Source organism: Triturus cristatus, chromosome 10 (genome assembly GCF_964204655.1).
Source record: "Triturus cristatus chromosome 10, aTriCri1.1, whole genome shotgun sequence".
NCBI lineage: Eukaryota > Metazoa > Chordata > Amphibia > Caudata > Salamandridae > Triturus > Triturus cristatus.
In genome coordinates, this window is record NC_140593.1 from 35,858,068 (window position 1) to 35,884,101 (window position 26,034).

The 26,034-nt window shown below is 60.8% G+C and overlaps 1 protein-coding gene across 1 annotated transcript in view; it reads right to left on the reverse strand.

Annotated features, from left to right (window-relative positions):
- The window catches only part of LOC146788765 (uncharacterized), a 180,042-nt gene that overhangs the window by 92,130 nt on the left and 61,878 nt on the right, over positions 1–26,034 (reverse strand). The window lies entirely within an intron of this gene.

Here is a 26,034-nt window from a genome sequence, read left to right on the forward strand (position 1 = left end):
GTGAAGCTGTGGTGGCGCTGAGTGATGTTGTAGTTGCGCTGAGTGATGCTGTGGTGCCGCTGAGTGATGCTTTCTGGCACTAAGTTGGCCCTGAGTAATGCTGTGGTTGGTGCTGAGGGATACTGAGGTGGTGGTGAGTGATGCTGAGGTGGCGCTGAGTGATGCTGAGATGGCGCTGAGTGATGCTGTGGTGGCACTGAGTGATGCTGAGATGGAGCCGAGGTGGTGCTGAGTGATGCTGTAGTGACGCTGAGTGAAGCCGTGGTGGCGCTGAGTGATGTTGTGGTTGTGCTGAGTGATGCTGTGGTGCCACTGAGTGAAGCTCTCTGGCACTAAGTTGGCACTGAGAGATGATGTGGTTGGCGCTGAGGGATGCTGAGGTGGCGCTGAGTGATGATGAGGTGGCACTGAGTGATGCTGTGGTGCCGCTGAGTGATGATGAGTTGGCGCTGAGGGATACTGTGGTGGCGCTGAGTAATGCTGTGGTGCCGCTGAGTGATGATGAGGTGGCGCTGAGGGATACTGTAGTGGCGATGATTGATGCTGTGTTGGCACTGAGTGATGCTGATATGGCGCTGAGGGATACTGTGGTGGCGCTGAGTGATGCTGTAGTGACGCTGAGTGAAGCTGTGGTGGCGCTGAGTGATGTTGTGGTTGCGCTGAGTGATGCTGTGGTGCCACTGAGTGATGCTCCCTGGCACTAAGTTGGCACTGAGTGATGCTGTGGTTGACGCTGAGGGATGCTGATGTGGCGCTGTGTTGGAAGGCGGACCCCGAGGAGTCGGTGAGACCACCAAGGGGGGGCCCTCCCACTGCACGAAGTAGCCGAGCGCTGCCGAGAAGTCTCCTGAGAGATCCTTCTCCTATCACGTACTAGCACAGTAACACCACCACACAGGACTCAAGGAGGTTGTCTTGTGACAAGCAATTCTTTATCAGCAATAAAAAAGGTTACGAGGTCAATATTTACACGAAGGGATCGAGGGATCCACCAAAAGTCTCAGTGTCTCTTTGGAAGGGTCGGGGTAGCGGGACAGTCTTTGGCAGGAATGCGGTACGAGGGTACCTGGGGCCCAGTTCTTATCCTCAAGCTGGAGGACCTCCGGATCTCGGAGGGGTCGAGCCGCGACGGCTTCAGCAGGGCTCTGGCGTACAGTTCGTGGAGAGCCGCGATTCAATCAGCAGGGCTCTCAAGATGGTTTCTGCTCAGCTCGAGCCGCGACGTCGTCAGCAGGGCTCCGAGGAAGGTTTCAGCGAGGTTGGGCCGCGACAGCGTCAGCAGGGCTCCGATGTTCCAGGTGGTTCAGAAAGGGTTCACAAGAAGGAGCCGCGACGCAATCAGCAGGGCTCGTGATGGTTCCGACAAGAGTTCTTCTCCATAGGGTCAGCCGCGATTCAATCAGCAGGGCTCTCGACTCCGGGATACAACTGCCGAGCTGTGGTGGGGTCGCCCCAGATATAGGTCTGGAGCCCTTTGATGTCCGGACCTATGCGCCCGAGGGGGCGGAGTGGCCGGGTGGAGGTGGCCAGACGCCCAGCAGGAGAGGCGCCAGGCTCATGGGAGTTGCAGGGCGATCACACCTCGAGAGGGGAGGACAGTTGGGGGTCCCATCGATACTGTCCTCCGCCGGGGGCGATGAATGGTTCCTGCGGCACCCCCCTGGCTAGTTCGTGGTGCCTCGATGTCGGGGCTTCGCTGGGGTCGAGGCCGGGTTGAGCGGGGTCGCGCCGGCTGGTGCACGGTGTGACGTGGATGCCAACAAGATGGCGGAGCCACGAGGAGTATGCGACCACGTGCAGCTCCGGGTGAAGGGCCTTGGTGCAGTTCTGACGGGTGGCCCGTGAAGGCCGGGGCGGGGAATGGGCACAATCCAGGGGGTTAAGGACCACGCCACGAGGCCGGGTCCAACAGGCGTCCCCCCCAGCCGAAGGCATGGAGAGTCACCCATCTCCTTGGGGATTCTCCTCGTCAAGGCGGAAGAAGCGGGACAGGCCGTCGGCGTTGGCGTGGTCATTGCCGGGCCGGTGTTCGACGTCAAAGTCCATCCCTTGTAGCGAGATGGACCACCGCAGCAGCTTGGGGTTCTCGCCCCGCATTTGCATTAACCATTGCAAGGGCCGGTGGTCGGTCTGGACCCGGAAGTGGGTGCCAAAGAGGTAGGGCCGGAGCTTCTTGAGGGCCCACACCACAGCGAAGGCCTCGCGCTCAATAGTGCTCCAGCGTTGCTCTCGGGGCAGTAGTCGTCGGCTGATGAAGGCCACTGGTCGGTCGAGCCCCTTTTCGTCGGCTTGGGATAGGACGGCCCCGATCCCATACTCGGAGGCGTCCGTCTGTACCACGAACTCCTTCTGGTAGTCCGGGGCCTGCAGCACCGGAGCAGTACACATGGCTGTCTTTAGGGTGTCGAAGGCTGTTTGGCAGCGGGGTGTCCAGTGTACCTTCTTGGGCTGCTTTTTGGACGTTAACTCTGTGAGGGGGCCAACAATGCTCCCATAGTCCCGGATAAACCGCCGGTAGTATCCGGTGAGGCCCAGGAAGGCCCGGACAGCGGTCTGGGTAGTGGGGGGTTCCCAGGTCTGGATGGCATCTATCTTCGCTTGGAGGGGGGCCACCTGCCCGCTCCCCACTTGATGGCCCAGGTAGGTCACGGATCCGTGGCCGATTTGACATTTGCTGGCCTTGATTGTGAGCCCGGCCTGCTGGAGGGCGGCCAGGACGGCCTTCAGGTGGAGGAGGTGCTCGGCCCAGTGGTTGCTGTACACGGCAATGTCATCTAAGTAGGCCGCGCTGAAGGCCTCAAGCCCGGCCAAAACCTTGTTCACCAGTCTTTGGAAGGTGGCCGGGGCGTTCTTCATTCCGAAGGGCATCACCCGAAAGTGGTAATGCCCATCCGGAGTCGAAAAGGCGGATCTTTCTTGGGCGCCGGGGGTGAGCTGGATTTGCCAGTACCCGGCGGTGAGGTCCAACGTGCTCAAGTAGCGAGCGGCCCCTAGGCGGTCGATGAGTTCGTCGGCCCGGGGTATCGGGTGTGCGTCTGTCTTGGTTACTGCATTCAGGGCTCGGTAGTCCACGCAGAATCGCAACTCCGGGGGGTGACCGGGAGCTGCGGCCTTGGGCACCAGGACGACAGGGCTGGCCCACGAGCTGTCGGATGGCTCGATGACCCCCAGGGCCAGCATCTTCGCTACTTCGGCCTGGATGCAGGCCCGCACTCGGTCAGGCACCCGGTAGGCTCTGTGTCGTATGGGGGGGCTCTCCCCGGTGTCGACGTCGTGGACGCACCAGTGGGTCACCCCCGGGGTGAGAGAGAAGAGGGCTGCGTAGTCCTGCAGTAATTGCTGGCAGTCGTTGCGCTGTTCCGGGGTCAGGGACGAAGCGAGTTGGACCCCTTCGATCGATCCATCGTTAATGTCGGATTGCAAGAGGTCGGGCAAGGGCTCGGAGTCGTCCTCGCCCCCCTCGTCGGTCGCCAGCAGCAGGCTCAGTTCGGTCCGGGCGAAGTGGGGTTTTAGCCTGTTAGCATGTAGGACCCGGAGGGGGTTCCGGGGGGACTCCAGATCGACCAGGTAGGTGACGGGACTTTTCTTCTCCACCACCTTGAAGGGCCCGGTCCATTTGTCCTGGAGGGCGCCGGGTTCGACCGGGGCCATGACCCATACTTTCTGACCTGGCTCGAATTCTATAGTAGAGGTGTTGCGATCGTACCACCGCTTCATGTCCTCCTGGCTGGCCTCGAGGTTGGCTTCGGCCATGGCTCGGAACTTGCGGGTCTGGTTTCGGAGGGTCAGGAGGTATCGGTAGACGTCAGGAGGGGCGCCTCGGGGCTTCATCTCCCAGCCCTCCTTGACCAGGCTGAGCGGTCCGCGGACCGGGTGTCCATACAATAGTTCAAACGGGCTGAACCCCAGGGACTTCTGCGGGACCTCCCGATAGGCAAACAGGAGGCAGGGCAGCAGGACATCCCATTTCCACCTGAGGGGTTCTTCCAGGCCCCGGATCATCCCTTTTAATGTTCGGTTGAACCGCTCAACCAGTCCGTTCCCCTGAGGGTGATAGGGGGTCGTGAACTTGTATGTGACCCCGCACTGTTGCCACAGGGACCGCATGTACCTGGAGATAAAGTTCGTGCCGCGGTCGCTCACCACTTCGCTGGGGAATCCCACTCGGGAGAAGATCCCCATCAAGGCCCGGCCTACCACAGGGGCCGTTATAGTTCTTAGCGGGACCGCCTCCGGGTACCTGGTGGCGTGGTCCACGAGGACCAGGATGAAGCGGTGGCCCAGGGCGGTTTGGGGGTCCAGGGGTCCCACAATATCGATTCCGACCCGTTCGAACGGGGTGCTGACGGCTGGAAAGGGCTGGAGGGGGGCCTTGACCCGACCCCCCGTCTTTCCGCTGGCCTGGCAGGTCTGGCAGGACCGGCAGTGGTTGTCCACATCTCTCCGCATCCGGGGCCAGTAGAAGTGGGTCACCAGACGACTGTACGTTTTGTCTTGCCCCAAGTGTCCGGCGAGGGGCACATCATGGGCCAGGTGGAGAAGGAACTCCCGGAAGCGGAGGGGGACCACCAACACGCGGCTGGCCCCGAGTTCTGCTACTTTCTGTTCACTGTACAACAGGCCCTCGGCCCAGTAGATCCAGTGGGTGCCGGTCTGGTCACCGTTGGCTTGCGCGGTCGCCTGTTGTCGGACCCCTTCGAGAGAGGGACAGGACTGTTGTTCTTGCTGGAACTGCTCTCGGGTGGGGCCCCCGTCGTGTCGCCATTGTGTCAGCTCTGGTAGGGCGCTCGGAGAAGCCATCTCTTCGGGGGAGGATTCGCTGGGTCCAGGGTCGGTGTCCGCCTCCTCCTCGCTGCTGGTGGGAGGGGGTGGGAGCCCCTCGGGTTGGGCGGTCCCGGAGGTCGAGGATGAGCGGGGGGCCTGGGCGGTCATGGACCGGGTGATGGCGCAGGCCCAATCAGCCAGTCCCAACATTCGGAGGTGCTCTCGTCGCTCTACTTGAGCCCAGGGGGAACTTTCCAAGTCGTTCCCCAGGAGGCAGTCGACCAGGGCGTCGTCGCGCACTGTCACCTTCAGCAGGCCCGTCACCCCTCCCCACTCGAAGGGGACCAGGGCCATCTGGCATAGGCTTTCACTGTTGTCGGCCGTCCGTACGGGGCACAGCACATTCGGTAGAATCTGTTCAGGGGTCACCAGGTGGCAGCGGACAGCGGTGATACTGGCGCCTGTGTCACGAAGGGCTTCGGCCCGTTGTCCATTGACCGTGACCTGCTGCCGGTACTTCTGGGTGTTGGTTGGGATGGGGGTGCAGGGTACCATCTCTCGGCTACCCAGGCAGACCAGGGACATGGCTGCCGGCTCCCACTCAGTGTTCTCTCGGTCGAGGGCCTCCTCTTCCTCTTCTCCTCCCCCCAAGGCGGCGGCTGTCAGCTGCCGGGGCGGGGGCCCGCCGGCCCCGTTTCTTCGGTTCAGAGGGCAGGCCGGATCGCTGGCAAAGTGTCCGGTTTGTTGGCAGCCGTAGCAGGTCACTGGGGGCTGTGGTCCGGGTCGGGCCGGGCCCACCCTTCGGGCTAGGCTCGGGGAGAGATGTGGCTGCGGTGGCCCTCGAGGGGGGCTCCTGGGGGCCCCGGCGGGAGGGTCTCGGTTCCTGTTCGGCCCTCCCCCCCCACCGCGCTGGCGGGGGGGTCCGTTGGGGTTCCTCTGGTACTCCCCCATTGAGTTCCGGGGGACCCGGGAGTTGACCCATCGATCGGCCTCGACGGCAAGTTTTCGCGGGTCGGTCATTTTGCTGTCGAGGAGGTGCTGTCTCAGTTCCACGAAGCAATTGTTGGAAAGGTGTTCCCACACGATGAGGTCGACCAGCTGCCCGTAGGTGGTTACTTTGCTCCCTTTGATCCACCCTTCTAGGGCCCGACTGAAAAAGTCCACATATTCCACCCATGTGGTACCCGGGATTTTCTTGCAGTCTCTGAACCGCTGGCGGTACATTTCCGCTGTTAGCCCGTAGCGGGTGAGCAGGGCCTCCTTCATGTGATCGTAGGAGGTCATCACCTCCTCCGGTAGCTGGAGCAGCGTGTCCCGCCCTTCACTCAGGAACCGCCCCCACAGGCCCGCGCCCCAGTCTTTTCGGGGCACCTGATGAGAGGTCATGGCCACCTCGTAGGCCTTGAACCATTGTTGGATGTCGTCATTCTTGTAATACTCCTTGACGACCTCTTTCGGGATATGTACCTTGGCCTCGGAAGGCGGTAGAGTGTCTCTAGTACCGGGGGTGTCGGTCCCTCCGTTCTTGGCCTTGATCTCGAGCTCCTTGAGACTGCGCTCGTGCTCAAGAGTTAGTTTCTTTTCCTTCAACTCCCGGTGTCGTCTCTTCTCCTCTATCTCTTCTTGAAGGCGTAGCTGCTCTAGGGCCAGTTTCTTTTCTGCCAGCTGGAGTTCGCCGTCCAGCCGCAGTCGGGCGAGCTCTAGCTCGTGGCTCCGGACCTTTTCCCGCTCTCGTATTTCTTCTTCGGAGAGGCCGGTTTCTAGGCTCTTTCTTCCTCCGGTTGCCGGAGTCAGTGCGGTTGCTGTGGTCTCAGTCAGGGGCAAGGGCCCTTCTTCCTGGGAGGGGCCTGCCCCGGCCTCCAACCATGCCCTCAGAGCTTTCTGCATCTCCTCTTTGGTACCTAGGCTGGTGGTTGCAATGCCTTTGTCTTTGCAGAACTGTTTTAATTCTTTGTGCGTATATTCTTCCAGCCGTTCGGGCTGGAACTCCATTGTCGCGTTGTTTTCCTGGCTGCTCATGATGCTGTTCGTTTGGATGGGTAGCTAGTGGGTACTGGCTGGTACGTATTGCGTTCGGCTCGGATCCCGTCGCTGGCCACCAAATGTTGGAAGGCGGACCCCGAGGAGTCGGTGAGACCACCAAGGGGGGGCCCTCTCACTGCACGAAGTAGCCGAGCGCTGCCGAGAAGTCTCCTGAGAGATCCTTCTCCTATCACGTACTAGCACAGTAACACCACCACACAGGACTCAAGGAGGTTGTCTTGTGACAAGCAATTCTTTATCAGCAATAAAAAAGGTTACGAGGTCAATATTTACACGAAGGGATCGAGGGATCCACCAAAAGTCTCAGTGTCTCTTTGGAAGGGTCGGGGTAGCGGGACAGTCTTTGGCAGGAATGCGGTACGAGGGTACCTGGGGCCCAGTTCTTATCCTCAAGCTGGAGGACCTCCGGATCCCGGAGGGGTCGAGCCGCGACGGCTTCAGCAGGGCTCTGGCGTACAGTTCGTGGAGAGCCGCGATTCAATCAGCAGGGCTCTCAAGATGGTTTCTGCTCAGCTCGAGCCGCGACGTCGTCAGCAGGGCTCCGAGGAAGGTTTCAGCGAGGTTGGGCCGCGTCAGCGTCAGCAGGGCTCCGATGTTCCAGGTGGTTCAGAAAGGGTTCACAAGAAGGAGCCGCGACGCAGTCAGCAGGGCTCGTGATGGTTCCGACAAGAGTTCTTCTCCATAGGGTCAGCCGCGATTCAATCAGCAGGGCTCTCGACTCCGGGATACAACTGCCGAGCTGTGGTGGGGTCGCCCCAGATATAGGTCTGGAGCCCTTTGATGTCCGGACCTATGCGCCCGAGGGGGCGGAGTGGCCGGGTGGAGGTGGCCAGACGCCCAGCAGGAGAGGCGCCAGGCTCATGGGAGTTGCAGGGCGATCACACCTCGAGAGGGGAGGACAGTTGGGGGTCCCATCGATACTGTCCTCCGCCGGGGGCGATGAATGGTTCCTGCGGCACCCCCCTGGCTAGTTCGTGGTGCCTCGATGTCGGGGCTTCGCTGGGGTCGAGGCCGGGTTGAGCGGGGTCGCGCCGGCTGGTGCACGGTGTGACGTGGATGCCAACAAGATGGCGGAGCCACGAGGAGTATGCGACCACGTGCAGCTCCGGGTGAAGGGCCTTGGTGCAGTTCTGACGGGTGGCCCGTGAAGGCCGGGGCGGGGAATGGGCACAATCCAGGGGGTTAAGGACCACGCCACGAGGCCGGGTCCAACACGCTGAGTGATGCTGAGGTGGCGCTGAGTGATGCTGTGGTGCCGCTGAGTGATACTGTGGAGGCGCTGAGGGATGCTGAGGTGGTGCTGAGTGATGCTGTTGTGTGCTGAGTAATGCTGTGGTGCCGCTGAGTGATGATGAGGTGGCGCTGAGGGATACTGTGGTGGTGCTGAGTAATGCTGTGGTGCCGCTGAGTGATGATGAGCTGGTGCTGAGGGATACTGTGGTGGTGCTGAGTGATGTTGTGGTGGCGCTGAGTGATACTGTGGAGACGCTGAGGGATGCTGAGGTTGTGCTGAGTGATGCTGTGGTGCCGCTGAGTGATGATGAGGTGGCGCTGAGGGATACTGTGGTGGCGCTGTGTAATGCTGTGGTGCCGCTGAGTGATGATGAGGTGGCGCTGAGGGATACTGTGGTGGCAATGAGTGATGCTGTGTTTGCACCGAGTCTTGCTGATATGGCGCTGAGGGATACTGTGGTGGCGCTGAGTGATGTTGTGGTGGCGCTGAGTGATGCTGTGGTGGCACTGAGTGATGCTGTGGTGGCGCTGAGTGATGTTGTGGTGGCACTGAGTGATGCTGATGTGGGGCTGAGTGATGCAGTGGTGGTACTGAGTGATGCTGAGATGGAGCTTATGTTGCACTGAGTGATGATGTGCTGATGGTGAGTGAAGCCGTGGTGGGGCTGAGTGATGTTGTGGTTGCGCTGAGTGATGCTGTGGTGCCACTGAGTGATGCTCTCTGGCACTAAGTTGGCACTGAGTGATGCAGTGGTTGACGCTGAGGGATGCTGATGTGGCGCTGAGTGATGCTGAGGTGGCGCTGAGTGATGCTGTGGTGCCGCTGAGTGATACTGTGGAGGCGCTGAGGGATGCTGAGGTGGTGCTGAGTGATGCTGTTGTGTGCTGAGTGATGCTGTGTGTTGGAGCCGGCCTCGTGGCGTGGTCCTGTTCCCCCTCGCTAAACCGCACGAGGTCCCATGCACCTCGGGGCTCCTCCATTTTGGATTATACGTCACTCCACGTGACCACCTACGTGACCCCGCTCCACCCGGCCTCGGTCCCAGCGAGGCCCGACATCGAGGCGCCAACCCCTGGCCCGGGGGATACCACGTGAACCCTTCCCACTCCCGGCGGAGGGCAGTATCGATGGGACCCCCAACCGTCCTTCCACACCTAGGTGCGATCGCCCCACAGCTCTCTAGGGCCTGGCGCCTCTCCTGCTGGGCGTCTGGCCGCTCCCTACCCGGCCTCTCCGCCCCCCCCCGGGCGCAAGGGTCCGGACATCAAAGGGCTCCAGTCCTATATCTGGGGCGACCCGGCAACAAGACAACAGTTGTATCCCGGAGTCAAGAGCCCTGCTGATCGGATCGCGGCTGACCCTACGGAGAAAGACGCATCCTGAAACTACACCCTGAGCCCTGCTGACGACGTCGCGGCTCCACCGTGCTTAAAGACCTTCACGAACCTTTGGGGCCCGGCTGACGCTGTCGCGGCCCGACCTTGTTGACCTTGCCATCAGAGCCCAGCTGACCTCGTCGCGGCTCGACCGAAGCGGACCTACCACCGGAGCCCTGCTGACTGTGTCGCGGCTCGACCCAAGCGGAACTACCACCCAAGCCCTGCAGACGCCGTCGCGGCTCCCCCCGTTCGAGCTACTTTGAGACCAGCACGCAAGGTCTGGCACAGAGCCTCCCCGTACCTGGCTGGTACTGAGACTGACCCGCTACCCTATCCCCCTAAAGACATTGAGACTCTTTTTTGGATCACTCGATCCCACTGTAAATATTGAATGTGCTACCTTTGATAAAGAACCAAGATAAGCAACTGATACAGAGTCCTGTGTGGTGGTGTTACTGGGCCTAGTACGATCTCAGGAGAAGGACCTCTCCTAGGAGGCTTCTCAGCGGCGCTCGGCTATAACTTTGCAGAAGGGAGGTGGCTGGAGCAGTCCCCCCGACCCCCCGGTGGTCCTCCCTCCAACATTTGGTGGCCAGCGACGGGATCCGAGCCAGACGCAATCGTACAAGCAAGTAACGCAACCACTACCTAACCAGACGGAAAGAAGGGAACCATGAACGACCAGGAAGCAACCATCGCCGCAACCTCCCAACTGGAAAAGCTGGAAGAATACACCCACAAAGAACTGAAACAATTCTGCAAGGACAAAGGAATCCCAACCACAGGATTGGGCACCAAGGAAGAAATGCAGAAAGCCCTGAAAACCTGGGCAGAATCCGAGACCACTCCACCCCGAGCCGAAGGAACCTCGGCCCGGGGCGGAATCCTGCCACCGACCATAACCCCGACAGATGGGGGACGAAGCAGCCTGGAAGCCGGCCTGTCCCACGAGGAGATGCAAGAACGGGAGAGGGCCCGGACACACGAAATGGACCTCGCCCGACTCCGGCTGGACGGTGAACTCCTGCTAGCAGAGAAGAAACTAGCCTTGGAGCAACTACGGCTGCAGGAGGAAATCGAAGAAAAGAAACGGCAGCGAGAACTAGAAGAGAAACGGCTAACCCTCGAGCACGAGAGGGGCCTCAAGGCACTCGAACTAAAATCCAAAACGGGGGAGACCGGCACCCCCGGGGCCTGGGACGCTCTGCCACTAACCGAGCCGAAGGTTCATATCCCCAAGGATGTCGTCAAGGAATAGTACAAAAACGACGACATCCAGCAGTGGTTCCGAGCCTACGAGGTAGCCATGACCTCCCATCGGGTACCCCGGAAGGATTGGGGTGCCGGCCTATGGGGGAGGCTCCTCAGCGAGGGCCGGGATACCCTGCTGCAACTTCCCGACGCGGTGATGACCTCATACGACCACATGAAAGAAGCCCTACTCACACGCTACGGACTATCAGCCGAGATGTACCGGCAGCGCTTCCGGGACTGTAAGAAGCTCCCCGGTACCACATGGGTCGAATACGTGGACTTCTTCAGCCGGGCCTTTGAAGGGTGGATAAAAGGGAGCAAGGTCACCTCGTACAACGAACTGTTCGACCTCATTGTCTGGGAGCACCTCGCCAACAACTGCTTTGTGGAACTAAGGCAACACCTCCTGGACAGTAAGCTGACCGAGCCCCGGAAGATCGCCGCCAAAGCCGACCGATGGGTCAACACCCGGGTCCCCCGTAACCCCGTGGGGGACTACCAACGGAGTACCACGGGACCTCCTCGCCAGCGGGGTGGAGGAGGGGGGTCCCACCGCAGTCGGGACTTCCTGACCGTGCCGCCCAGAAGCCCGCCCCGAGGCCAAGCCGCCAACCACACATCCCCGACCCTGGACCGAAGGGGGACCCCCATCGCCAGGCCTGGACCCCGACCAACAGTGACCTGCTTCGGCTGCCAACAGACCGGCCACTATGCGAGCAACCCGGCCTGCCCTGTGAACAGGCGGAGCGGGACCGCTGGGCCCCCTCCCCGACAAATAGCCGCCGCAGCCCTGGGGGAAGGAGAGGAAGAGGAGGAACACCGCGAGGACGGGTCCCCCTAGTGGGAACCAGCTGCCATGTCACTCGTATGCCTGGACCCCCGAGAAATGGTGCCCCGGGCTGCCATCCCAAGCAACACCCAGAAGTACCAGCAGTGGGTCACCATCAATGGACAACGGGCCGAAGCTCTCCGGGACACTGGGGCCAGTGTGACCGCTGTCCGCTGCCACCTGGTGACCCCCGAACAAATCCTGCCGCATGTCCTATGCCCTGTCCGGACCGCGGACAACACCGAAAGCATGTGCCGGATGGCCAGGATCCCCTTCGAGTGGGGAGGAGTGTCAGGCACCCTCAAAGTAACTGTCCACGACGACGCCCCGGTGGACTGCCTCCTGGGGAATGACCTAGAGAGCTCCCCCTGGGCCCAGGTGGAGCGCCGAGAGCATCTGGGGATGCTAGGGCTGCCCGAGTGGGCCTGCGCCACCACCCGGTCCATGACCGCCCAACCTGCCGCTGGCGCGGCCCCCGACAAGCCTGCGGGCCCAGAACTACCAACCTCCGCCAGCACGGAGGAACCTGACGATGAGGCCGGGCCATCCGAACTTCCTCCCGACGAGGCCGCCTCCCTCTGCGAAATCCCCAAGCTGGCCCAGTGGCGCCACGACGGGGGCCCCACCCGCGAACAATTCCAGCAAGAGCAAAAGGCCTGCCCGTCCCTCGAGGGGGCCCGACAGCAAGCGGCCGCCCAGGCCTCGGAGGACCCCACAGGAACCCACTGGATCTATTGGGACAATGACTTATTGTATAGCGAGCAGAAAGTCGCCGAACTGGGAGCCGGACGGGTGTTGGTGGTTCCCCTCCGATTACGAGAGTTCCTCCTGAACTTGGCGCATGACGTGCCCCTCGCCGGACACCTCGGGCGAGACAAAACTTACAGCCGCCTAGTGACCCATTTCTATTGGCCCCGAATGCGGAGAGACGTGGACCATCACTGCCGGTCCTGCCAGACCTGCCAGGCTAGCGGAAAGACTGGGGGTCGAGTTAAGGCCCCCCTCCAACCATTTCCAGCCGTCCACACCCCGTTCGAACGAGTAGGGATCGACATCGTGGGGCCCCTCGACCCCCGGACCGCCTTGGGACACCGCTTCATCCTGGTACTGGTCGACCACGCCACCCGATACCCAGAGGCCATCCCACTCCGCACTGTGACAGCTCCCGTGGTGGGCCGGGCCCTGATGGGCATCTTCTCCAGAGTGGGGTTCCCCCGAGAAGTGGTGAGCGACAGGGGTACGAACTTTATTTCAAAATACATGAAATCCCTCTGGCAACAATGTGGGGTCACCTACAAATTCACCACCCCTTACCACCCCCAGGGGAATGGACTGGTCGAGCGGTTCAACAGAACCCTGAAGGGAATGATCAAGGGTCTGGAAGAGCCCCTGAGGAGGAGATGGGACGTCCTGCTGCCCTGCCTCCTGTTCGCCTATCGAGAGGTACCACAGAAATCCGTGGGCTTCAGCCCCTTCGAACTATTGTATGGGCACCCCGTCCGAGGGCCCCTCAGCCTGGTCAAGGAGGGCTGGGAGGCGAACGTCCAAGATGCCCCCCCCGACGTCTACCGGTACCTCCTGACCCTGCGGAACCAGACTCGGAAGTTCCGGGCCCTGGCGGAAGCCAACCTCGAAGCCAGCCAAGAAGACATGAGACGCTGGTATGACGAAAATGCCTCGACCATCGAGTTCGAGCCGGGCCAGCAAGTCTGGGTTATGTCGCCCGTGGACCCCTGCGCCCTGCAGGACAAGTGGACCGGGCCCTTCAAGGTGGTTGAGAGGAAGAGCCCCGTCACCTACCTGGTCGACATGGAGTCCCCGAGGAACCCCTTCCGGGTCCTACACGCCAACCGGCTCAAGCCCCACTTTGCCCGAACTGAACTAAGCCTGCTGCTGGCTACCGATGATGGGGTCGAAAGCGACTCCGAGCCCCTACCAGACCTCCTGGGGTCCGCGGGCCAAGACGGCTCCTTGGAGGGCGTCCACCTCTCCGCCACCCTGACCCCAGAACAGTGCCATGACTGCCGGAAGCTGCTGCAACCCTTCGCTGCCCTCTTCTCTCTCACGCCCGGGGTGACCCCCTGGTGAGTCCACGACGTGGACACCGGGGACAGCCCCCCGGTGCGGCACCGCGCCCACAGAGTACCCGACCGAGTCCGAGCCTGCATACAGTCCGAGGTCTCCAAGATGCTCGCCCTCGGAGTCATCGAGCCATCAGACAGCCCGTGGGCCAGCCCAGTGGTCTTGGTGCCGAAGGCCGCTGCCCCCGGCACCTCCCCGGAACTCAGATTTTGTGTAGACTACCGGGGCCTGAACGCAGTCACCAAGACCGATGCCCACCCCCTGCCACGGGCAGACGAGCTGATCGATCGCTTAGGGGCCGCTCGCTACCTAAGCACCTTTGATCTCACCGCTGGGTACTGGCAGATCAAGCTCACTCCCGGCGCCCAGGAACGATCCGCCTTTTCCACCCCCGATGGGCACTACCACTTTCGGGTGATGCCCTTCGGTATGAAGAACGCCCCAGCGACCTTCCAGAGGCTGGCAAACAAGGTCCTGGCCAGGCTAAAAGCTTTCAGCGCGGCCTACCTCGACGACATTGCCGTCTTCAGCAACCACTGGGCCGCGCACCTAGGACACCTCGGAGAAGTCCTGGCCGCTCTCCAAAGGGCCGGGCTCACAATTAAGGCCAGCAAATGCCAGATCGGGCAAGGATCTGTGACCTATCTGGGCCACCAGGTGGGGATGGCCAGGTGGCGCCCCTCCAGTTAAAGGTCGATGCCATCCAGGCGTGGGAGCCCCCCGCAACCCAAACCGCTGTCCGGGCCTTCTTAGGCCTCACAGGCTACTACCGGCAATTTATTAAAGATTATGGCAGCATTGTGGGGCCCCTTACGGAGCTCACTTCCAAGAAACAGCCCAAGGCGGTGCACTGGACGCCCAGCTGTCAGACCGCTTTTGAAGCCCTCAAGGCGGCCATGTGTGCTTCCCCTGTGCTACAGGCCCCTGACTACAGCAAGGAATTTGTGGTTCAGACCGATGCATCAGAGTACGGGGTCGGGCGGTCCTCTCCCAGATGGACGCTGAGGGCCTCGACTGACCTGTGGCCTTTATCAGCCGCCGACTGCTGCCACGGGAACAGAGGTGGAGCACCATCGAGCGGGAAGCCTTCGCTGTGGTATGGGCTCTCAAGAAGCTCCGGCCCTACCTTTTCGGCACCCACTTCAGAGTCCAAACTGACCACCGGCCCTTGCGGTGGCTAATGCAAATGCGGGGCGAGAACCCCAAGCTGTTGCGATGGTCCATCTCGCTGCAAGGGATGGAATTCACCGTGGAGCACCGGCCCGGCAACGACCACGCCAATGCCGACGGCCTGTCCAGATTCTTCCGCCTCGGCGAGGAGAACCCCCAAGAAGATGGGTGACTCTCCCTGCCTTCAGCTGGGGGGGACGCGTGTTGGAGCCGGCCTCATGGCGTGGTCCTGTTCCCCCTCGCTAAGCCGCACGAGGTCCCATGCACCTCCATTTTGGACTATACGTCACTCCACGTGACCACCTACGTGACCCCGCTCCACCCGGCCTCGGTCCCAGCGAGGCCCGACATCGAGGCGCCAACCCCTGGCCCGGGGGATACCACGTGAACCCTTCCCACTCCCGGCGGAGGGCAGTATCGATGGGACCCCCAACCGTCCTTCCACACCTAGGTGCGATCGCCCCACAGCTCTCTGGGGCCTGGCGCCTCTCCTGCTGGGCATCTGGCCGCTCCCTACCCGGCCTCTCCGCCCCCCCCCCCCGAGCGCAAGGGTCCGGACATCAAAGGGCTCCAGTCCTATATCTGGGGCGACCCGGCAACAAGACAACAGTTGTATCCCGGAGTCAAGAGCCCTGCTGATCGGATCGCGGCTGACTCTACGGAGAAAGACTCATCCTGAAACTAGACCCTGAGCCCTGCTGACGACGTCGCGGCTCCACCGTGCTTAAAGACCTTCACGAACCTTTGGGGCCCTGCTGACGCTGTTGCGGCCCGACCTTGTTGACCTTGCCATCAGAGCCCAGCTGACCTCGTCGCGGCTCGACCGAAGCGGACCTACCACCGGAGCCCTGCTGACTGTGTCGCGGCTCGACCCAAGCGGAACAACCACCCGAGCCCTGCAGACGCCGTCGCGGCTCCCCCCGTTCGAGCTACTTTGAGACCAGCACGCAAGGTCTGGCGCAGAGCCTCCCCGTACCTGGCTGGTACTGAGACTGACCCGCTACCCTATCCCCTTAAAGACATTGAGACTCTTTTTTGGATCACTCGATCCCACTGTAAATATTGAATGTGCTACCTTTGATAAAGAACCAAGATACGCAACTGATACAGAGTCCTGTGTGGTGGTGTTACTGGGCCTAGTACAATCTCAGGAGAAGGACCTCTCCTAGGAGGCTTCTCAGCGGCGCTCGGCTATAACTTTGCGGAAGGGAGGTGGCTGGAGCAGTCCCCCCGACCCCCCGGTGGTCCTCCCTCCAACACTGTGGTGCCGCTGAGTGATGATGAGGTGGCGCTGAGGGATACTGTGGTGGTGCTGAGTAATGCCTTGGTGCCGCTGAGTGATGATGAGGTGGTGCTGAGGGATACTGTGGTGGCGCTGAGTGATGTTGTGGTGGCGCTGAGTGATGATGTGGTGACACTTAGTGATGCTGATGTGGCGCTGAGGGGTACTCTGGTGGCACTGAGTGATGTTGTGGTGGCACTGAGTGATGCTGATGTGGCGTTGAGTGATGCTGTGTGTAGGAGAGTAGGGTCTGCAATCCTATGATCACCCAGATTTTTTGCTTTTGCTTCATTGGTTTACGACTTTCTCCGGCTGTGGGCCTGCCAATCAGACCCACAGCCTAGCTGTTCTCTCTCGAAATTAACACACATGTACGTTAGGTGCATCCACTAATTGGAACTGGGCCGCCTTGTCAGTCCCTGTCTCAGCATACCACAGGTATCCAGGGCATCGGTGTACCCAGGGCCTACCAGGGGCTGAAGCATGTATTATGCCACCCCTGGAATGGCCGCCCAAATCTGACACAACTGGCTGCACGACAGCTGGGGCCACGTGGTGTAATCACCCGTTGCTGTAGGTGTAGTATTCCTACCCCTAAACCCTAAAATGGACACATGGATTCCTATCAGTCACTCCTATAGCAGGCCTTATCAATCCTGAAGGCAGAGTGCAGGGAATCATGTGGGACGGTGCTCTGGCGCGAGCTGAGCCCGTCGACGGCTTGCGGAACCAAGTCCTAATAGCCGTTCCATGGTGACGCGGGCCAACTACTTTTAATGCATTATAATCCTTGCGGTTATTTGCTAACTTTGGCATCGCATCACCTATACATGTCGAGTAAGGTGTCATACGAATGGGAATACGAACCCCTCGCCAGTCCTGGTGCCGGGGTTAGCATTCCCCCCTTTTAGAGGGACACGACATGGAAGTAACCTTGAACCCCGGTTAAAGTTGACTCAAGCCTCAGCATCACAAAATGGATGCTGCCACCAGACACAAGTCTGACCTCCTGCTGCTGGGGGACCTTCCAGCAAGGGGAGCTTGGACAAAGGGTTTCCTGTCGAGGGCGGTGTTTGCACCGTCCCAGACAGGGTTTGTGTATCCCAGGTAGGCAGGGCTGAAAGGGAGGTGATTGCAAGTGGCACCCCGGTGCTCACTGTGCATAGCCCGGCTCAAACCAGTTTCGGGGGCACACCAGCCCCTGAGCTGGCGCGAAGCCGGACAAAGGATAGGGGTGTAACCACCCCCCTCCTGGCTCCACCCATAGGTAGAACCTAGTCACGGGCCAGCCCCTTTTCTTAGAATAAAGGTAGGAGCGAGTCCCCTTCCCAAATTGGATAATCAGATAATCGGATAACTCCGAATCACGAACTACTTTCCACGAAAGGAACTCTTGACTATTTCTGAAGACTCTCCCTTGTGGCTAAGGAGTAGCCACCCTGCACCAGCAGGCACCATCTAAGCGCTTGCGGTTTGCTGTAAGTCTCTCCTACGGATCAAGACTGCCCAGCTCGACGAGACCCGAGTCCCTGCCATCTCTGACCTTTTACCTACCTCATCAGCCCAGCTGAGAGTCGTAGGTGTGACGAGACCTGCGGGACCGGCTATCTTCAGAACCTGCACGACGCTTACCTAGCACGCCCACCGAGGGACCCTCGAGTGAGTGCACCTAGGGTTCGAGAAGCCCTAACCCTGAGCAGCTCCAGCATCGAAGTCTGCCTCCCCAGCATCCCCGAGATCTGCGTGGGGGCCCTTCCGCTCCTTGTTGTTCACCGCGTTGTTCGACCACTTGCCGACCGGCGTGTGGCCCTCTTCACGACGCACCACGATTGTTTCATCACTAGTCTGGTTGCTCCAGACTGGCTCTTGCTCCCCTTCAACAGAGGAGTACCACGGACCCTCCTGGTCCACTCCCGACGCCATCTTGACTCCCCCGCTTGGGTTGCCACTGCCAAGATCCGCTGCCCCTGCCTGGGCCCAGCATCATCGACAGCAGACACCTTCGTGGGACAGCTCGCCCTCCATCCTGGTCGCCGCCGCGCCTCCTGGTCCGAGGAACAGCCGAGTCCGACGTCACCCACTCACCTGGTCGAGGTGACTTCAGCCGGTACCCTCCTGGTACCCACACGATCGCTGGCTAGCGGTTGAGAACTGAGTCCCCTCTGCTTTCAGGTTTCCTTCATCACCGATCCAGGCTTGGATCGCTCCGAACATCGTCACTGGTCGCCTGCCAGCATCTTCTTCTTTCAGGCTCCTGAGACTACACGAGGACTCCCGACATCTTGCCGAACTTCACACAGCCGCAGCCTCCGGGCTAGGTAACTCGAGCATCTCGGTGCTCCATCGCAGGTTCGCTCTACAAGTGTCCAGTTCCTTTTTCGTTTAGTCCCACTGATCGGATCACTCCGGAATCAGTACCTCCAGACTCTAACCATTCGCATTTCACTGTTAGTGTAGATGGTTTCTCGTGCCCCTCGGGCACTTGTGTAAATTGTGCAACTGAAGTATTTTCCTAAGAGTTTTTGTAGTGTGCTTAGCTCCCTGACTCATAAAGAGCCAGGGTAGTCTTGTTATAAATAAATATCCTTTTATTTTCATAACAACTTGTGTGGTGTCCTTTCACTTGGTGTTCAAGGGGTATATGTGATGGTAAACAGCTGGCTTAACACGCCCTCTAGAGTTTAGCCTAAAGACTGCTCGTATCCACGCTACTAGGATAGCTGGTCTAAAAGGTTGACTTACAACCAATCATCAATAAGGGTCGTTTGGAATGATACACAGTGATCACTAGAATAGTGAGCACTACATATCAGGCCAACTTCTCACACTGTGGTTGCACTGAGTGATGCTTATGTGGCCCTGAGTGATGCTGTGGTGGCACTGAGTGATGCTGAGATGGAGCTTATGTTGCACTGAGTGATGCTGTGGTGACGCTGAGTGAAGCCGTGGTGGCGTTGAGTGATGATGAGGTGGCGCTGAGGGATACTGTGGTGGCGCTGAGTGATGCTGTGGTGGCACTGAGTGATGCTGATGTGGCGCTGAGGGATACTGTGGTGGCACTGAGTGATCTTGTGGTGGCGCTGAGTGATGCTGTGGTGGCACTGAGTGATGCTGTGGTGGCGCTGAGTGATGTTGTGGTGGCGCTGAGTGATTCTGTGGTGGTGCTGAGTGATGTGGTTGCGCTGAGTGATGCTGTAGTGCCGCTGAGTGATGCTGTGGTGGCACTGAGTGATGCTGTGGTGGCGCTGAGTGATGTTGTGGTGGCACTGAGTGATGCTGATGTGGGGCTGAGTGATGCAGTGGTTGCACTGAGTGATGCTGAGATGGAGCTTATGTTGCACTGAGTGATGCTGTGCTGATGGTGAGTGAAGCCGTGGTGGCGCTGAGTGATGTTGTGGTTGCGCTGAGTGATGCTGTGGTGCCACTGAGTGATGCTCTCTGGCACTAAGTTGGCACTGAGTGATGCAGTGGTTGACGCTGAGGGATGCTGATGTGGCGCTGAGTGATGCTGAGGTGGCGCTGAGTGATGCTGTGGTGCCGCTGAGTGATACTGTGGAGGCGCTGAGGGATGCTGAGGTGGTGCTGAGTGATGCTGTTGTGTGCTGAGTGATGCTGTGTGTTGGAGCCGGCCTCGTGGCATGGTCCTGTTCCCCCTCGCTAAGCCGCACGAGGTCCCATGCACCTCGGGGCTCCTCCATTTTGGATTATACGTCACTCCACGTGACCACCTACGTGACCCCGCTCCACCCGGCCCCGGTCCCAGCGAGGCCCGACATCGAGGCGCCAACCCCTGGCCCGGGGGATACCACGTGAACCCTTCCCACTCCCGGCGGAGGGCAGTATCGATGGGACCCCCAACCGTCCTTCCGCACCTAGGTGCGATCGCCCCACAGCTCTCTGGGGCCTGGCGCCTCTCCTGCTGGGCGTCTGGCCACTCCCTACCCGGCCTCTCCGCCCCCCCCCCCCGGGCGCAAGGGTCCGGACATCAAAGGGCTCCAGTCCTATATCTGGGGCGACCCGGCAACAAGACAACAGTTGTATCCCGGAGTCAAGAGCCCTGCTGATCGGATCGCGGCTGACCCTACGGAGAAAGACTCATCCTGAAACTACACCCTGAGCCCTGCTGACGACGTCGCGGCTCCACCGTGCTTAAAGACCTTCACGAACCTTTGGGGCCCTGCTGACGCTGTCGCGGCCCGACCTTGTTGACCTTGCCATCAGAGCCCAGCTGACCTCGTCGCGGCTCGACCGAAGCGGACCTACCACCGGAGCCCTGCTGACTGTGTCGCGGCTCGACCCAAGCGGAACTACCACCCGAGCCCTGCAGACGCCGTCGCGGCTCCCCCCGTTCGAGCTACTTTGAGACCAGCACGCAAGGTCTGGCGCAGAGCCTCCCCGTACCTGGCTGGTACTGAGACTGACCCGCTACCCTATCCCCCTAAAGACATTGAGACTCTTTTTTGGATCACTCGATCCCACTGTAAATATTGAATGTGCTACCTTTGATAAAGAACCAAGATAAGCAACTGATACAGAGTCCTGTGTGGTGGTGTTACTGGGCCTAGTACGATCTCAGGAGAAGGACCTCTCCTAGGAGGCTTCTCAGCGGCGCTCGGCTATAACTTTGCGGAAGGGAGGTGGCTGGAGCAGTCCCCCCGACCCCCCGGTGGTCCTCCCTCCAACATTTGGTGGCCAGCGACGGGATCCGAGCCAGACGCAATCGTACAAGCAAGTAACGCAACCACTACCTAACCAGACGGAAAGAAGGGAACCATGAACGACCAGGAAGCAACCATCGCCGCAACCTTCCAACTGGAAAAGCTGGAAGAATACACCCACAAAGAACTGAAACAATTCTGCAAGGACAAAGGAATCCCAACCACAGGATTGGGCACCAAGGAAGAAATGCAGAAAGCCCTGAAAACCTGGGCAGAATCCGAGACCACTCCACCCCGAGCCGAAGGAACCTCGGCCCGGGGCGGAATCCTGCCACCGACCATAACCCCGACAGATGGGGGACGAAGCAGCCTGGAAGCCGGCCTGTCCCACGAGAAGATGCAAGAACGGGAGAGGGCCCGGACACACGAAATGGACCTCGCCCGACTCCGGCTGGACGGTGAACTCCTGCTGGCAGAGAAGAAACTAGCCTTGGAGCAACTACGGCTGCAGGAGGAAATCGAAGAAAAGAAACGGCAGCGAGAACTAGAAGAGAAACGGCTAACCCTCGAGCACGAGAGGGGCCTCAAGGCACTCGAACTAAAATCCAAAACGGGGGAGACCGGCACCCCCGGGGCCCGGGACGCTCTGCCACTAACCGAGCCGAAGGTTCATATCCCCAAGGATGTCGTCAAAGAATACTACAAAAACGACGACATCCAGCAGTGGTTCCGAGCCTACGAGGTAGCCATGACCTCCCATCGGGTACCCCGGAAAGATTGGAGTGCCGGCCTATGGGGGAGGCTCCTCAGCGAGGGCCGGGATACCCTGCTGCAACTCCCCGACGCGGTGATGACCTCATACGACCACATGAAAGAAGCCCTACTCACACGCTACGGACTATCAGCCGAGATGTACCGGCAGCGCTTCCGGGACTGTAAGAAGCTACCCGGTACCACATGGGTCGAATACGTGGACTTCTTCAGCCGGGCCTTTGAAGGGTGGATAAAAGGGAGCAAGGTCACCTCGTACAACGAACTGTTCGACCTCATTGTCTGGGAGCACCTCGCCAACTACTGCTTTGTGGAACTAAGGCAACACCTCCTGGACAGTAAGCTGACCGAGCCCCGGAAGATCGCCGCCAAAGCCGACCGATGGGTCAACACCCGGGTCCCCCGGAACCCCATGGGGGACTACCAACGGAGTACCACGGGACCTCCTCGCCAGCGGGGCGGAGGAGGGGGTTCCCACCGCAGTCGGGACTTCCCGACCGGGCCGCCCAGAAGCCCACCCCGAGGCCAAGCCGCCAACCACACGTCCCCGACCCTGGTCCGAAGGGGGACCCCCATCGCCAGGCCTGGACCCCGACCAACAGTGACCTGCTTCGGCTGCCAACAGACCGGCCACTATGCGAGCGACCCGGCCTGCCCTGTGAACCGGCGGAGCGGGACCGCTGGGCCCCCTCCCCGACAAATAGCCGCCGCAGCCATGGGGGAAGGAGAGGAAGAGGAGGAACACCGCGAGGACGGGTCCCCCGAGTGGGAACCAGCTGCCATGTCACTCGTATGCCTGGGCCCCCGAGAAATGGTGCCCCGGGCTGCCATCCCAAGCAACACCCAGAAGTACCAGCAGTGGGTCGCCATCAATGGACAACGGGCCGAAGCTCTCCGGGACACTGGGGCCAGAGTGACCGCTGTCCGCTGCCACCTGGTGACCCCCGAACAAATCCTGCCGCATGTCCTATGCCCTGTCCGGACCGCGGACAACACCGAAAGCATGTGCCGGATTGCCAGGATCCCCTTCGAGTGGGGAGGAGTGTCAGGCACCCTCAAAGTAACTGTCCGCGACGACGCCCCGGTGGACTGCCTCCTGGGGAATGACCTAGAGAGCTCCCCCTGGGCCCAGGTGGAGCGCCGAGAGCATCTGGGGATGCTAGGGCTGCCCGAGTGGGCCTGCGCCACCACCCGGTCCATGACCGCCCAACCTGCCGCTGCCGCGGCCCCCGACAAGCCTGCGGGCCCAGAACTACCAACCTCCGCCGGCACGGAGGAACCTGACGAGGAGGCCGGGCCATCCGAACTTCCTCCCGACGAGGCCGCCTCCCTCAGCGAAATCGCCGAGCTGGCCCAGTGGCGCCACGACGGGGGCCCCACCCGCGAACAATTCCAGCAAGAGCAAAAGGCCTGCCCGTCCCTCGAGGGGGCCCGACAGCAAGCGGCCGCCCAGGCCTCGGGGGACCCCACAGGAACCCACTGGATCTATTGGGACAATGACTTATTGTATAGCGAGCAGAAAGTCGCCGAACTGGGAGCCGGACGGGTGTTGGTGGTTCCCCTCCGATTCCGAGAGTTCCTCCTGAACTTGGCACATGACGTGCCCCTCGCCGGACACCTCGGGCGAGACAAAACTTACAGCCGCCTAGTGACCCATTTCTATTGGCCCCGAATGCGGAGAGACGTGGACCATCACTGCTGGTCCTGCCAGACCTGCCAGGCTAGCAGAAAGACTGGGGGTCGAGTTAAGGCCCCCCTCCAACCATTTCCAGCCGTCCACACCCCGTTCGAACGAGTAGGGATCGACATCGTGGGGCCCCTCGACCCCCGGACCGCCTTGGGACACCGCTTCATCCTGGTACTGGTCGACCACGCCACCCGATACCCCGAGGCCATCCCACTCCGCACTGTGACAGCTCCCGTGGTGGGCCGGGCCCTGATGGGCATCTTCTCCAGAGTGGGGTTCCCCCGAGAAGTGGTGAGCGACAGGGGTACGAACTTTATTTCAAAATACATGAAATCCCACTGGCAACAATGTGGGGTCACCTACAAATTCACCACCCCTTACCACCCCCAGGGGAACGGACTGGTCGAGCGGTTCAACAGAACCCTGAAGGGAATGATCAAGGGTCTGGAAGAGCCCCTGAGGAGGAGATGGGACGTCCTGCTGCCCTGCCTCCTGTTCGCCTATCGAGAGGTACCACAGAAATCCCTGGGCTTCAGCCCCTTCGAACTATTGTATGGGCACCCCGTCCGAGGGCCCCTCAGCCTGGTCAAGGAGGGCTGGGAGGCGAACGTCCAAGATGCCCCCCCCCCCGACGTCTACCGGTACCTCCTGACCCTGCGGAACCAGACTCGGAAGTTCCGGGCCCTGGCGGAAGCCAACCTCGAAGCCAGCCAAGAAGACATGAGACGCTGGTATGACGAAAATGCCTCGACCATCGAGTTCGAGCCGGGCCAGCAAGTCTGGGTTATGTCGCCCGTGGACCCCTGCGCCCTGCAGGACAAGTGGACCGGGCCCTTCAAGGTGGTTGAGAGGAAGAGCCCCGTCACCTACCTGGTCGACATGGAGTCCCCGAGGAACCCCCTCCGGGTCCTACACGCCAACCGGCTCAAGCCCCACTTTGCCCGAACTGAACTAAGCCTGCTGCTGGCTACCGATGATGGGGTCGAAAGCGACTCCGAGCCCCTACCAGACCTCCTGGGGTCCTCGGGCCAAGACGGCTCCTTGGAGGGCGTCCACCTCTCCGCCACCCTGACCCCAGAACAGTGCCATGACTGCCGGAAGCTGCTGCAACCCTTTGCTGCCCTCTTCTCTCTCACGCCCGGGGTGACCCCCTGGTGAGTCCACGACGTGGACACCGGGGACAGCCCCCCGGTGCGGCACCGCGCCCACAGAGTACCCGACCGAGTCCGAGCCTGCATACAGTCCGAGGTCTCCAAGATGCTCGCCCTCGGAGTCATCGAGCCATCAGACAGCCCGTGGGCCAGCCCAGTGGTCTTGGTGCCGAAGGCCGCTGCCCCCGGCACCTCCCCGGAACTCAGATTTTGTGTAGACTACCGGGGCCTGAACGCAGTCACCAAGACCGATGCCCACCCCCTGCCACGGGCAGACGAGCTGATCGATCGCTTAGGGGCCGCTCGCTACCTAAGCACCTTTGATCTCACCGCTGGGTACTGGCAGATCAAGCTCACTCCCGGCGCCCAGGAACGATCCGCCTTTTCCACCCCCGATGGGCACTACCACTTTCGGGTGATGCCCTTCGGTATGAAGAACGCCCCAGCGACCTTCCAGAGGCTGGTAAACAAGGTCCTGGCCGGGCTAGAAGCTTTCAGCGCGGCCTACCTTGACGACATTGCCGTCTTCAGCAACCACTGGGCCGCGCACCTAGGACACCTCGGAGAAGTCCTGGCCGCTCTCCAAAGGGCCGGGCTCACAATTAAGGCCAGCAAATGCCAGATCGGTCAAGGATCTGTGACCTATCTCGGCCACCAGGTGGGGAGTGGCCAGGTGGCGCCCCTCCAGTTAAAGGTCGATGCCATCCAGGCGTGGGAGCCCCCCGCAACCCAAACCGCTGTCCGGGCCTTCTTAGGCCTCACAGGCTACTACCGGCGATTTATTAAAGATTATGGCAGCATTGTGGGGCCCCTTACGGAGCTCACTTCCAAGAAACAGCCCAAGGCGGTGCACTGGACACCCCGCTGTCAGACCGCTTTTGAAGCCCTCAAGGCAGCCATGTGTGCTGCCCCTGTGCTACAGGCCCCTGACTACAGCAAGGAATTTGTGGTTCAGACCGATGCATCAGAGTACGGGGTCGGGCGGTCCTCTCCCAGATGGACGCCGAGGGCCTCGACCGACCTGTGGCCTTTATCAGCCGCCGACTGCTGCCACGGGAACAGAGGTGGAGCACCATCGAGCGGGAAGCCTTCGCTGTGGTATGGGCTCTCAAGAAGCTCCGGCCCTACCTTTTCGGCACCCACTTCAGAGTCCAAACTGACCACCGGCCCTTGCGGTGGCTAATGCAAATGCGGGGCAAGAACCCCAAGCTGTTGCGATGGTCCATGTCGCTGCAAGGGATGGACTTCACCGTGGAGCACTGGCCCGGCAACGACCACGCCAATGCCGACGGCCTGTCCAGATTCTTCCGCCTCGGCGAGGAGAACCCCCAAGAAGATGGGTGACTCTCCCTGCCTTCAGCTGGGGGGGACGCGTGTTGGAGCCGGCCTCGTGGCGTGGTCCTGTTCCCCCTCGCTAAGCCGCACGAGGTCCCATGCACCTCCATTTTGGATTATACGTCACTCCACGTGACCACCTACGTAACCCCGCTCCACCCGGCCTCGGTCCCAGCGAGGCCCGACATTGAGGCGCCAACCCCTGGCCCGGGGGGATACCACGTGAATCCTTCCCACTCCCGGCGGAGGGCAGTATCGATGGGACCCCCAACCGTCCTTCCACACCTAGGTGCGATCACCCCACTGCTCTCTGGGGCCTGGCACCTCTCCTGCTGGGCGTCTGGCCGCTCCCTACCCGGCCTCTCCGCCCCTTCCCCGGGCGCAAGGGTCCGGAC